This window comes from Tupaia chinensis, unplaced genomic scaffold, assembly GCF_000334495.1.
Source record: "Tupaia chinensis unplaced genomic scaffold, TupChi_1.0 Scaffold000146_1, whole genome shotgun sequence".
NCBI lineage: Eukaryota > Metazoa > Chordata > Mammalia > Scandentia > Tupaiidae > Tupaia > Tupaia belangeri.
Genome location: NW_006159616.1, coordinates 4,538,115 through 4,547,607, shown reverse-complemented (window position 1 = coordinate 4,547,607; position 9,493 = coordinate 4,538,115). Strand labels below are relative to the sequence as shown.

The 9,493-nt window shown below is 46.1% G+C and overlaps 1 pseudogene; it reads right to left on the bottom strand.

The window, feature by feature from the left end:
• Positions 1–8,170: 8,170 nt before the first annotated feature.
• Positions 8,171–9,123, bottom strand: LOC102499125 (60 kDa heat shock protein, mitochondrial pseudogene; annotated as a pseudogene).
• Between the last annotated feature and the right edge of the window lie 370 nt (positions 9,124–9,493).

The following is a 9,493-nucleotide window of genomic DNA, read 5'->3' as shown; positions in this document are numbered from 1 at the left end:
GAGAGAGGAAAATTGAGAAGTCACACTCCACGCCATAATCTTTTTCCATTCTCCTCTTGGGATTTTGAGCACACTGGCATACATGCCTGGTATGAATTAAAAAAAAATTTTTTAAATAATTTTTTAAAATTTTATTTTATTTATTCATTCGTCTTATTTTAATATGACCAGAGAGCAACAGACAGAGAGAGAGAGAGAGAGACAGTGAGAAAGCAAGCTGCCAGGTCCAGGACTTGAACCATGGTCAGCCACATGGGAACATCCAGCACCCTAATCACCATGCCACCTGCTGGTTCCCTATGCCTGGTATGATTTTTAAGCCACCGGTTCCGGGACTCAAACTGTGGTCAGCTATGTGGGAGTCCAGCACCTTAACCACCACACCACCTGCTGGCCTCAGGAGCCCCCTCTCTTAAGGTCTGAGGTGGACGTCTTCCTGACATCTGCTACACACCAGACCTCAGCCAGAGTGGCATCACTAGCTCCCTGGGGGGAGGAGAAGTCAGGCTCGGGAAGAAGCGGGCTCCTGTCCAGTCGGTAGCTTGGATTTGGACGCGTCATGTTGTCTATTTCAGGAGGCTCCATCTCAGAGAGGATATTTCCTTACTGACAGCTCCCACGCTGTTTTAACAGCAGCTAATCCTTTCACCTTGTTTGGACACAACTTCAGAATCTTTTTCCTGGCCAGCCAAGTCTCAGTGCAAACGGGAGGGAACACTCAGAAGCCCCTGTGTCTGCGGAAACTCTGCCTGAAATGGAAAAGAAAATCTGAATGCGTGTCCATGCCTGAGAGGATCGAGGGCTTAGGGTGATAACGACAAGCCAGCTAGGTCTTCCACCTCACCAGCCGGGCATGGCACGCAGGCTGTCCTGAGGCATGGCAGTGATGCTGTGGTCGCCAAGTTTAATCGTCTTAGCTGAGCACTAGCTGTGTGCCAGTCACTATGGACAAGGCCAGGGCCCAGAGAAGGACAGACGAGGTCCTCGCCCTGAGGAATTCTGGCGTAGGTGGAGAAGACAGGCCATCAGTGGCTGTAATTCCGAGCAGAGAGCAGAGGTTTACTGACACACTAAAGGAACTGAGAACACAGAGCAGGCAAGAGCAAAGGCGATTTCTAGACTCTTGGAGGAAATGTCTCTGGAGCTAACTGTGAGGCCAGAGGAGAGGTAACCATGCAAAAGAGGCTGGCAACAGTTTTTTAGGCAGAGGGAAGGCCGTAAGCCCAGCCTCCACAGCAGGTAGAGTGCGGGAGGAACAGGAACAGCAGTGCCTGGGCGGGGATGTGGACTGAGTCAGGCAGGAGGCGGTGGAAGTACAGTTGGAGAAGTAGGCAGAGTCCGAGAGGAGGAGAGGCCTGCATATCATGACGGAGTTTGGGGACCACCTTGAACATGCAAGGCAGTCACTGAAGGGTTCAAGCAGAAAGGGGACATGACCAGATCCAGGTTACAGGACGCTCACTCGGTCAGTCCTCTGCAGGGTGGATTTGAAGACTGGAGGCAGAGAGGTCAGTGAGGAGGCTGCCATCATTTGTCCAGACAAAAAAAATTTTTTTTTGATTGCCAGAGAGTGCATGTGCTCACCAGAGAGAGATAGAAAGAGAGAGAGAGACAGAGAGAGAGAGAGCCACCCCCTCCATGGGGAATGGTCATGCCACAATCCCTTTTTTCAGTTCTTCCTTCCCCTCAAGATATTGGGCATGCATGCACATATACTTGGTGTATTTTTGAAGCTGCTAAAATGGGATTTGAACCGTGACTGGCTATGTAGGATCCAGCTCCTTTAACCACTAGGCTATGGAGCTGGCCCATTTTCCTGTGTGTGTGTGTAAGTTTCTTCCGTGAGTGAGAAAAAAAGAGACAAAGAGAGAGAGACAGAGAGACAGATGGACAGACAGTACTCCTGGCTGAATCTTGTCACTGCGATCCACAGCAGCCTCGGCCAGCCCGGGGTGGAGGGCAGTAAGACCCAGCATTCTCAGGGAGGTCTCCAGTGCAGACCACAGCCTTCTCATGTGGGTCAGCCTTGCAGTGTCACACTTACCACTGTGCCACCATCTGTCCCCTGTCCAACAGCTTTTGACATTACGATCCACCCCCAGCTTCAGCCCTGGATTACGAGCACACGTGCCCAGCGTAGGCAGGGAGGTCTCCTGATTCAGACTCAGAGCATTTCCACCCGAGTCAGCCTCATAGAGCATCCCATTTTACTGTGGGGCCAACATCTGGCCCCTTGAAAGTTCTTCTATTACTCTTCTAGTCCCCTTCCCGCCGTGGCCTGCCAGGCCCTGTCTGCCCTCTGCTGAGCCTCCAGCCTGCCCTCCCCCGGCTCACTTGCTCACAATGTCCCCCACACCGGCCTTCTATTATGACCCCAATACAGCCAGCTCTCTCATGCAGAGCCATTCACTCAACACACACTTACTGAACACCTGCCATGAGCCACATGTTGTTCTTGGTCCTGAAGATACAAGAGGGGGCCAGCAGGTGGCGTGGTAGAGAAGGTTACTGGATTCCTACATGGCCGATCACAGTTTGAGTCCCAGAACCTGTGGCTTGCTTTCTCACTTTCACTTTCTCTCTCTCTGTCTCTCTCTGATCAAATAAAAATAACAATACTAATTACAATAACGAATGGAATTAAATAAATAATTCTTTAAAAAAAAAGAAAAAAAAAAAGACACAAGAACACAAGAGGAACAAAGTGCACATAAATCCCTGCCCTTGGGGAACGTATAATTTATTGAGGGAAGATAAACTAAAAAAGACAAGTAAATAAACATGTCACAGGGGCCCAGGGCATGGTGATTACAGCAGCTGGATCCCACATGGCCAGCTGCATGGACTCAAATCCTACAGAAACACGCTGGGTGTGTGTGCATGCGTGTCCCAAATCCCGACACAATGGAGAAGTGGAGGAGGGATTGCAATATGACTATGCCCCATGGGGGGGGTCACTTCTCTCTCTCTCTCTCTGCTTGTCTCTGTCAAGGGTATGCACTCTCAGGCAAATGAAAATAAGTACATAAGTAAAAATATGCTATGTCGGGTGGAGCTCCATAAGTACGAAGGGAAAGTAAGTGAGGCCAAGAAAGGGATCAGAGGGGTTTGGTTTCAATTTTCAACATGGTAGCTGGGGAAGGTTTCAGCGAGGTGACATCTGTCTAAGGGCCGGCAAGGAAGCCCGAGGGAGGAAGGGGAGGAAGAGGTGAGGTAAGGGGGTGACAGGAAACCTAATTAGCCGAGCTTGACAGACGAGTGTAAGAATGTTAGCATCTGTGGAAATCTCTTCTAGAATATTCCACTTGGCTCTTCACCTGGCTGGCTCTTTCCTATGTTTTAGGTCTCAGAAAGACTTTTCTTACTCCCCTCCTGCTTCCCTATCACAACACTTTTTTTTATTCATAATAAGTAGCAACATATGTGACTGCGTGTCTATTTCCCCTTACTTGTTTACCGAAATGCCAGCTTCACCCATGATAAAAGTCCTGTCATTTTTTTCATTTATATTTATTTATTTTTTTAATTTCCAGAATGTTTTAGGTCTCAGAAAGACTTTTCTTACTCCCCTCCTGCTTCCCTATCACAACACTTTTTTTTATTCATAATAAGTAGCAACATATGTGACTGCGTGTCTATTTCCCCTTACTTGTTTACCGAAATGCCAGCTTCACCCATGATAAAAGTCCTGTCATTTTTTTCATTTATATTTATTTATTTTTTTAATTTCCAGAAGCCACATGTTTTTTCCTTTATATTTATTTATTTTTTTAATTTCCAGAAGCCACATGTGTTAGCTAACAAGAGACAGAGATACAAAGGGTGGGGTAGAAACACCCCTCAATGGGGCATGGTCAGATCCCAACCCCTTTTCCTCCATTTCTCCATCCTGTCAGGATTTGGGGCATGCACACGTGACAGATATGGTTTTAAGCTGCCCAGGCTGGGATTCAAACCATGGTTGGCTATAGGGAATCCAGCTCCCTTAACTGCTAGGTTATAGGGTCAGCTCTCCCATCTGTTTTTTTTAGAGAGAGATTTTTGCTATAGGGTACATGTACTCACTGGAGAGACAGAGAGACAGAAAGCGAGAAATCACTCCCGGGAGAGATAGCCACGGTGCAATCCTTTCACCTCCATTTTTCTCTTGGGATCTTGGTCATGCATGCACACACGTCCAGTGTGAGTTTTAAGCTTCCAGGTCCAGGACTCAAACCACAGTCTACTACATGGGAGTCCAACAACATAACCATTATACCGTCTACTGGTTCCACGGTCCTTGTCTTTTTTTTTTTTTTTTTTTTTTTAAAGAGGTTTTTGCTATAGGGGCATGTGTGCTCACCAGAAAGACAGAGAGAAAGATAGATAGAAAGCAAGAAATCACTCCCCAGGGGGAATGGCCATGACGCAATCCCTTCTCCTCCATTCTTCTCTTGGGATCTTGAGCACACATGCACACGCGCCCGGCATGAGTTTAAGCCACCGAGTCCAGGACTCAAACCACGGTTGACTACATGGGAGTCCAGCAACATTGCCATTACGTTAAATGCTGGTCCCCCTAACAGCTTTTTAATAGAAGCTAAGTTCACTCATCTAATGGCATCACTATCTCTGTACTTTAGTAAATTTTTTCTTTTCTTTTTTGTTTTCTTTTGTTACAGGGTGCATGTACTCACCAGAGAGAAAGGGAGGGACAAAAATCATCCCCCAGAAGAAAGCCACACCAAAACCCCTTCTCCAACAGTCTCTTCAGGATTTTGGGCATGCACACACATGCGTTTGATATCTTTTTCAAGCAGCCTGGTCCAACATCCGAATTGCACAGCCTCCCATGTTAGATCCAGCTGCCTTAACCTCCGTGCCACCTGCTAGCCCCAGTAATTTTTAATCCAGTTGTAAAGACAAATTTTTGCCCATGTGTGCACAAGAAATCACTTGAAAATAGCACAGAATCAGATGTTTAACCGACTATAACTGATTATGCACCCTAAATTATGAGTATTCTTTAACAAATTTAAACAATAACGTTTTCATAATGCAGTTAATATGGCAATCTAAATTAGTTCATGAATTCAAAGTCTTATCAATTTCTATCAACCATGATGATGAATAGTTGTCAAAGAAATGAAAAAAGAAATCTTCACTCTAACAAATGCTTTTGAAACTAACTAACGGGCTACAATCTATAAAATTAAAACCAACCGCCCAATATAACACCTAGCTATTGCCCCATTTTCTATTCTCTCACTCAACATTACATTTTCTTTTCAAACTCAGGAACCATTCCTACAAATAAGAGTTTACTTGCCAGTGAACATAGCAAAAATCACTCTAAAAAACAAAACAACAACAACAAAAAAACCAGGCAAGTGTATGCATGTGTCCCAAATTCTAAAAGGAGAGAGAGCGAGAAGGGATTGCAATGTGATTGCACCCCCATGAAGAGTATTTTCTTGCTTTCCTTCCCTCTCTGTGTGTCTCTGTTTCTCTCTGGGAAGCACACATGCACCCTCTGGCAAATTAAGAAAAAAGGAAAGAAAAAAGAAGGGCCAGCAGGTGGCACGGAGTTCAAGGTGGCTGGATCCCACATGGCTGACTTCGAGGTTCAAGTCCCAGACCCAGCAGCTTGAAAATCATGCCAGGCGTGTGTGTGTGTGCACCCAAAATCCTGAGAGGAGACTGGAGGAGAAGAGACTGCAGTGTGGCCATGCACACTGAGCAGTGTCCTCACTTTCCCTTGGTATCTTTCTCTGGTGAGCACGTGCACCCTACAGAAAAAACTTAAAAAAAAAAAAAAAAAAGACTTGGAGTACATTAATTTCACTAAAACAAAGCATTTTTTTTCGACTTGGGAATTAGAATGGCTTTGAATTATTAAGTAACATCAGAAGCTAGAAAACCAAAGACCAATACCTTCAAAATAGCATGTGAAAAATATTGTTAACATAGAGCTCTCTTCCTAAACCTATCAAGTCAGGTGTGAGCGGGAATAAACATGATTTTGGACATGTAAGCTCTCAAAAATTTACCTCCCATGGGCTTTTTCTCAGGATGTGAGCAATGATGGGAAAATATACCTTTCCTGTGTGAAGACAGAAACAGAAAAAGACACGTCCCCAGGAAGCACCTGCCCCAACACGGGAGCTAGGGGAGGGAAACTCCCAAGTTGGTGGCCACAGCAAGATTCAGGACGACAGCCGCACAGAGGACTTAGTCCACACAGGAAAGGGAGGCAGGAGGCCTGCGGGGAGGTGCCCAGAAAACAGAGACGTTCCATCACGGCCGCTGACGTGCCACCAGGACCGCCTGAATGATTTGCTGGGACCAGCGCGAGATGAAGCCTGTAAAATATGATGGAGGGGCTGGCTCTGTGGTGCAGTGCTGATGCACACTGCTCAAGGGAAGCCAGCTCTCACACGGCATCTATGGTTCTAATCCCAGCCCCGTCAGCCTGACTCGCTCTGGGTACACACGTGAGTGCCCAGGACCCACGATCCGGAGGACTGGTGGAAGGAGCGCGCAGCGTGGCGGGATCTATGATGGAGGGGCTGGCTCTGTGGTGCAGTGCTGATGCACTGCTCAAGGGAAGCCAGCTCTCACACGGCATCTGTGGTTCTAATCCCAGCCCCGTCAGCCTGACTCGCTCTGGGTACACACGTGAGTGCCCAGGACCCACGATCCGGAGGACTGGTGGAAGGAGCGCGCAGCGTGGCGGGATCCTACGGAGGGTGCTCAGCTCTCTCTCAACCTCACGTACGTGCACGTGCTCTATCATCAATAAAGTAAAAAATATTTTTAAGAAGTATTGAGAATTGAGGTCAGACAGCGGCACGATGGTACCGCGAGGTTCTGTGAGGAAGTACCCGCACGGAGGGTCCGGGGTTCGTGTCCTGAGCCCTTCCCACACACAGTTGTTGTGGGTGCGTGGGCCCATGTTTGGGACTGACGGAGGCTGGGGAATGGATAACAGTGTGAAAACTATTTTGGGGGTGTCCGTCTATTGGGGAACAGTCTCTCTCTGTTTCTATTTGTCCATTATGTGAAAAATAGACTTAAAAATATTGACCTACTAACTAGAATTGCAGGATGACAGAAGCAGGGCAGTAAGGCAAGGAGGGGCTCTTCTGAGACTGGGGCCCTGTGAGGACGGCACAGGCCACAGGCCCAGGACAGCAGCCCTGCAGCCACCCATGTGGAAGAGTGCTGCGCTGGCTGCCCAGGTCAGCGGGAAAGAGAACCAGCGTGGGGCCGGCAGGTGGCATGGTGGTTAAGGCACTGGACTTCCACATGGCTGACCACGGCTCATCTGTGTTTGACCGTGGACCTGGTGGCTTGTTCTCTCGCGTTCCCTTTTCTCTCTCTCGTCAAATTTAAAATAATAATAATAATAACAATAACAACAAATAAAATACTTCTCTTTTTCTTCCTTTTCTTTCCTTCGTCTTTTTTTTAAAGTGCGAGAAACCAGCTCTAGCTGACCTAAAAAAGAAAGGGAACTTATTAAAAGGTGGCCCATAAAATGCCAAGAAGGTCGGAGATCTGTGTTCACGGCCACCCAACTAGAAATGTCTCCTCAAACTAGGATTGACGGGGATGCGGCTGCTGCCACCATAGCCAGACACTACAGTTTTTATTACTATTACAATTTTATTATTTTTTTTTAAGTTTTTGCTATAGGGTGTGCAGGAAGAGAGAGAAACTGAGAAATCACCCCCTGGGGGATGGCCATACCACAGTCCCTTCTTCTCCATTCTCCTCTCAGAATTTTGGGCATGCGTGCACACATGCCCAGTGTGTTTACCAAGCCTTTGGGTCCAGGATTTGAACTGTACTGTCGGCCATGTGAGACCCAGCCGTCTTCACACACTGCCGGCCAGCTCCGGACACTGCAGCTGACCCTGCTGGGCCTCTGGAGGCCAGGTGTGGCCACTGCCTTGCACTGCTGCCTACTGCGACATCTTTTTGTTTTTCAGTTTACTTCTTTTTTTTTTTTTTTTTTTCTCTTGCACCCAGTATCAGGAATGTACAAATGTCTTTTTATTCAAAAATACAAAATAAATTATCTGTAGGCATGGACAATGACAGCAGTAAACCATTATATATTGTCAACTGAAACCAGTAACTGATGGTTATGGTGATCTTCTTAAACATCAGCCAGCCTTTACTTCACTTTTTCATTCAACTGACTTCTCTGAAGTTACGTGGTGAGGAGCACTGCCTTGGGCTTCCTGTCACAGTTCATGAATAATGATCAAGCACTATTCTAGAAGTTAGAACATGCCACCCCCATACCACCTCCCATTCCACCCATTCCGCCCATTCCAGGCTCCTTCTCTTCTTGAGGGATTTCTGTGACTACAACTTCTGCTGTAGTTAACAGAGAGGCCACCCCAGCAGCATCCAGTAAAGCGATTCTTACAACAATTGTTGGGTCAATGATTCCTTTTTCCACCATATTCACAAAATCTCCAAGCATGGCATCATAACCAACTTCTGAAGAACTTTGCATGATTTTCTCAACTATCAAAGATCCTTCGACACCTGCATTCTTAGCAATGGTCATTGCGGGAATTTTGAGTGTCCTTTTAATGATTTCTATACCAATTTTTTGATCTTCATTAGCTGGAGTCAGTGAGTCCAAGGCTGGAATGCACCGAAGCAGGGCACAGCCCCCTCCTAGAACAATGCCTTCTTCAACAGCAGCTCTTGTAGCGTTGAGGGCGTCTGTAACTCTATCTTTCTTTTCATTCACTTCGATGTCACTGGTCCCACCAACATTCAGCACAGTTCCTCCATCTGAAAGTTTTGCCAGACGTTCATTCAGTTTTTCCTTTTCATATTTGCTAGTTGTGACATCTAACTGCTCGATGATTTCTTGAATACGTTTTTCAATTTGAGCCTTGTCACCTTTTCCTTTCAAGAGCATGGTATCAACTTTGGTCACAATGACCTCTCCAACTTTTCCTAAGTCATGAGGCTGAACATCCTCAATATTTAGGGTCAACCCCTCTTCTCCAAAAACTGCACCACCTGTAGCAATAACCATGTCTTTTAGCTGGTTCTTTCTATTGTCACCAAAACCTGGAGCTTTTACTGCTACGACCTGAAGACCAACTTTTATTCAAAACAAGTGTACTTAGAGCTTCTCCATCAACATCTTCAGCAATTATGACCAAGGGCTTACGGTGAGCATTGGCAATTTCAAGAGCAGGTACAATGGACTGGACACTAGAAATTTTCTTTTCACTTGACAGAACATAGGCATCCTGGAATTCACATTTCTGACCTTTTGATGTATTAATAAGCTATGGAGAAATATAGTTTTGCTCAAACTTCATGCCTTCAATAATTCCAATTCATTATTCAGTATTTTTTCATCCTTTTCTGTGATGACACCCTTCCTTCTGACCTTTTTCATGGCATTTGAAATAAATAATAATATCAATTTCTTTGTCTCCATTTGCAGAAATTGTAGCAACCTGAGCAATTTCTT